Raw genomic sequence first — 5,413 nt, 5'->3', positions numbered from 1 at the left:
CCCACCCCCCGCGCCCGCGCCCGAGCCCCTCGCCACTGCCAACACCTCACCTAGCCCCCGCCGCCATCTTCCTCCGCCCTCGGCAGCCCCGCCCCCGTTAGTACATGGACAGTCCTGATTGGCTGCCGGGGAGCTCTGGACGCCGACTTGGGAGTCGAGGCTGGAGCCGCCGCGGCGCCACTAAGGGAGAGCGTGCGCCCGAGAATAGACGGGCTCCGAACCGCTGGCGCCCCCTGGGGGTAGGGAGGGCGACGCGCCAACGACTCTGGCCTTTGGGGGGGGGGGGGGCTGGGGGGGGGGAGTGAAGGGGATGTTCCAAAGAGTAATAGAAGGAGGATTGGGCTGTTTCTCAGACCAGAGGACCTAGGCATCCCGTGTTGCCCCCTTTTACGATCATAACAAACAAACAAACAAACAAAAGTGATCTAAGTAAACTGGAAATTACAGAGGGAGAATCTACCCCTCCAGCAAGTGAAGATGCTGGAAACCAACCAGGGTCACCACATAGATGTTCACGAAGTCTTAGAGTATTCTTGGAGAGGTCTCCTCACAGTTTTTTGTCCAATCCTCTGACCAGAATAAAACTTCCCAGAGTGGGAATGAGGCCCTTCGGTATAGGACCTAGAAGCAGAACTGCCATGGCATTATTACAGTCAGAATCAGGCCCTAGCACCCCAAACAAATCAAGTCCAGCTGGACGTGGTGGCGCACACCTTTAATCCCAGCCCTCGGGAGGCAGAGGCACTGGCAGATGGATCACTGTGAGTTCGAGGCCAGCCTGGTCTACAAAGTGAGTCTAGGACAGCCAAGGCTACACAGAGTAACCCTGTCTCGGAAAGCAACAACAACAAATCAGGCTCTGCCAATAGCCCATCCTCAATAGACAACTAAACAATAGGCAGGGAAAGCAGGAAACGGAAACTGATTTTCAGCGTAGCTAAACTGGAAAGAAAGGACTGAGAGTTCAGATACAGGGGAATGCACATACGCATGGTGCCATCTTTACGGTCCTAAAATGACGTTTAAGCACAGAAGAGGTATGTGTCGCTACGAAATCCTGGCCAAGGTGGTGCACCGCTCACCCGTCACTATCTCACCCCAGTCTCTTCCACAGGAATTTACCAAGGTGTGTCATGTCTTTTTCCCAGAGACAAGTCTGCTTCTGTCTCCAAGTTACCCCCTTTTTATTCTCTCAACATGAGACCCTTGTGCAAATTCCAATTTCTTGGGGTCAATTTTGTTTCGATAATCTAACAGCCAAGGTGAGGGGGGCAGAAGTGTCTCAGAATATCTTCACTCCTGCTAGACCACTTACTGGACCCTTCTTACTGGCTGCCCACCGCTTGCTTGTATGTAAAAGGCGGCCCACCACTTGATGAGCCGGTTACTTCGTCCATTCAAGTAAGTCTGACACCCCACCCCCACCCCCCAGTTACAAGTTAGGTTTGCAGTGGATGGGGGGGGGGATGGGCGTGACACCTGAGCTCAGACACCCTCCTCGGCCAGCTGACATAAAGTGACATCATCTAGCCAATCTTCACTTAAACTAATCCTCCAGGCTGCTCGAAACTTACTTTTTAGCAGCTCTGGATAATGGTTGTCTCTTTGGTTTAGGTGCTTCCTTCTGAGTTCCTGGGTCCCGTCTTGATGTTACTCGAATCCCAACCCATTTCTCAAGGCCCGTCTTCTGTACCTATGGCATACGTATGCATTATATTTGCATTCAAATATATAAACATATAAAGTTGAATCTGCATAATAGAGCCCCTTTGTAGACCAGGCTGGCCTCGAACTCACAGCGATCCACCTGCCTCTGCCTCCCAAGTGCTGGGATTAAAGGCGTGCGCCACCACACCCGGCCAGTTTCTGTTCTGTACAGCCACCCTTTCCCACTGGGAAAGGTCTACAGGGTCTACATGCTTTAGTTTTGTTTGTTTGTTTGTTTGTTTTGTTTTGTTTTGTTTTAACCGTTGTCAGCCTTTTCAACAGGTCTCATTTCTGTTTGTAAGACGTGTTTCGTTTTAGCTTAAAACTTGCATCTCATGGTCACATCTGCAAGTTTTCCTGCCTCTGGCCTCTCAGCCTGAGGAATTGCCAGCTAGGGCTGAAGCACACCCTGCACACTTCTCTCCCTCTGGGTCTGCCAGGCACAGCTCTTCCGGTAACAGATAAAAGGGTGGGACAGAGGGACGAACAAGAAGAACAGCGAGAGGCCATCTTGTGACCTGGCTGCCACCTAATGTTCTGCAGCCCAGATGACCTAAGGACGCTGCTAGGCGCCTGGTGAGACCTGCCTGTTCAGGTCTGTTCCAGAGGGACCGAGCGTCAAGTTTCCCCATGGCCTCAGGTCTTTGCTCCCATCTTGGCTACTGCGGCGAGATTAAAGCCATAAACCTCATGTCCTGTTGGCCAGTTCTCAGATCTGCAGCACATGCGAGCTGTCTTTGGATTACAGAGCCAACCAGGAGCCTTCTGGCCACATCTCCATCTGACGGGGCCCTCTGATGTGTGTGTGTATGTATGTATGTATGTATGTATGTATGATCCTTCACCTCTTGGCAACTGTCCTCCTCCTAGAATGGCAGAAGCAGGTAAACAATTCCTCCGTGTTAAGGATGCTCAGCCTCCAACAGGCGTAAGAGCGGTAGGAGGCCCGCCCAGGGATGGAGCTGTCTTATGAAGGACAGTTCTCTGTGTGAGTTTAGACATGATCCTCCCTCTTCCCTACAGGTATAAGGAATAACTGTAGATGGGTTTGGAATGTTACCATCTTGAGACACTGAGGCACGGGCCTCAAAACCTGGGTCTTGGTCCTAGTCTGCCCTGGAAACGCTGACCATCAGCACTAGCACCCAGCAAGCGGTCCAGACTAGATAGAAAGCCCAGCACGGGCCGGCCTCTGGTCCCTCGTCTGCAGTGGACGTGAGACATCTGAGAATGAGAGTCCATCCTCTCCCTCCCCAGACAGCATTTTTTGGGACCGACACACTGTGAGTCCTGGGCTTCTGTTGTCCCTCCTGCCTACCTATAGTAAAAGCCCCTTGGGTAACTAGATGTGTGGGTATGTTTCTTTTTCCTCGTTATGCTGGGGCAACAATAGCAGGACATCCACATACGCTGCTGTGGCGTGGCCAACCAGCTGTGACTGCACATCTGGCAGTGGCTCCCAAGCCTGGACTCATCTCTTCGCTCAGAGAATGTCTTTCCCTCTCAGCTGCTATTGTGAAATAGCAGAAAGGCCATGGTGGACACCTCATGCTGAATTTTCTTATTTTGTTATTACTCCTCCAAAAAGCAAGTAATGTCACCTTTTAAGGAAAATCAGGCTTCAGAAAATAAAGTCTTTTTTTGTTTGTTTGTTTGGTTGGTTGGTTTGATTTTTTTTTTTCCCGAGACAAAGTATCTCTGTGTGGCCTTGGCTGTCCTGGACTCACTGTGTAGACCAGGCTAGCCTCAAACTCACAGAGATCCACCTGCCTCTGCCTCCCAAGTGCTGGGATTAAAGACGTGCACCACCACGCTCGGCCCAGAAAATAAGGTCTTGATTTTACCTAGTACACCCTAAATTTGACCACGAACAAAAATAAATAATGATGTTAAATTATGCAGTCTCAGATAGGCATGAAGTTCTAAATATTACAGAGTCAATATTTTCCTTACTTTTCAGTTATAAAATACATTATTTAACTTAATTATCACAATGAATAAATGATCTGTGTATGCCAGATAAAACCATTTTGCTTTGACAAAAAAAAAAGTTTACAGATAAACTGGCCACTGTTATGGGAAACACTGTTCATGTTTTTTAAGTATTCACCTTTTTTCTTGAAAACACCTGAAAAAAAAAAAATGAAATAAAGAGGCATGGCCCATCTGGATCTTGAAAAATAAAAACAAGTAAATAAAAGTAATGAAGATTATTTTAAAAACAGTATTTCAAATGTGCAAATGCCCATAGGGAAACTGGGAGTTTTAATTAACATTTTTTAAAAGTATGTATTTTTATGTATACAGTGCTCTGGCTGCACGTACACCTCCAGGCCAGAAGAGAGCATCAGAGACAGGGTTTCTCTGTATAGCCTTGGCTATCCTGGACTCGCCTTGTAGACCAGGCTGGCCTCAACTCACAGTGATCCACCTGCCTCTGCCTCCCGGAGGATTAAAGTGTGCGCCACCATGCCTGGCTGAGCTGCTCTTAACCTCTGAGCCATCTCTCCAGCTCCTTAATTAACATTTATAATGACATCCTTGGTAATGAAATTTTTCAAAAGAAAGTAAAAGTGAAAAAATGCATGGAAACAGCATACTGAAGTCGTGAAAATTTTTTTCTTGAAAATAACACACACACACACACTAAAATGAAACTAAGACACACTGTAAAGACAGTTCCCATGTACCACTGTCCTAGAAGCTCCCTTTTCATTGTTGTTTTTAGTTTTTTGTTTTGTTATATTTTTTCAAGACCAGGTTTCTCTGTGTAGCCCTGGCTATCCTGAAGTTGCTTTGTAGACCAGGCTGGCCTCAAACACACAGTGATCCACCTGCCTCTGCCTCCCGAGTGCTGGGATTACAGGCCTGTGCCACTGCCCCGGCTCAGCTCCAATAACTTAACAAGAGGTATTCATTCACAGCAGCTGATGACTCAATTGCTTCCGCAAAGCTACAGTTTACTTCAGGGCTCCCTCTCGGGTTTTGAAAACTGTACACTGCTTCCTCCATTGTGTTCTAACAGGAAGCATCTTTTGTCCTAAAAGCTCTTGGTACTCAATCCGTTCCGGCCCCTTCGGGCTACATTCTGACAAGCACTAATCCTTTTACTGTTTCCACAGTTGTCCCTTTTCCAGAACCTTCTGCAGTTGAAGTTACACAGGCTTTCACACTGCCTTCTTTTACTCAGTATGAAGTAATGTTGTTCTTGGGTTTTGTTTTGTTTTGTTTTTCATGATTTTTCATAACTCTTTCTTTACAGTGTCCATTGTCTGAGTGGACTTCCCTGTCCACCTGCTGAAGGGCAGCTTCGCTACTTCCAAGTTAGGATACGTGTAGATAAAGCTATTGCTCAAACTTACTTGGGTAACTATAAAAAGAGTTCAATCCTTGCTCAGCTAGACTGCTGAGTCATGTGGTCAGGGTAGGGTCATTTTTGAAGAAAATGTCAATACTTACAAATTACTTTAGTGATATTTTTGATTGGGAATCAAATTGTTGAATTTATAGACCAAGTTGGGAAAAATTTTTCAGAACTTGACAATATTGTCTTTCTTCACAAGGTCCTTAGCTGTCTGTCTGTCTGTCTGTCTGTCTGTCTGTCTGTCTCTCTCTCTCTCTCTGGTTTTTTTTTGGGGGGGGGGTTGAGAGAGGGTTTCTCTGTGTAGCCTTGGCTGTCCTGGACTCACTTTGTAGACCAGGCTGG

This window comes from Acomys russatus, chromosome 21, assembly GCF_903995435.1.
Source record: "Acomys russatus chromosome 21, mAcoRus1.1, whole genome shotgun sequence".
Lineage (NCBI taxonomy): Eukaryota > Metazoa > Chordata > Mammalia > Rodentia > Muridae > Acomys > Acomys russatus.
The sequence above is the reverse complement of the archived record's forward strand: the minus strand, read 5'-3'. Positions refer to the sequence as shown.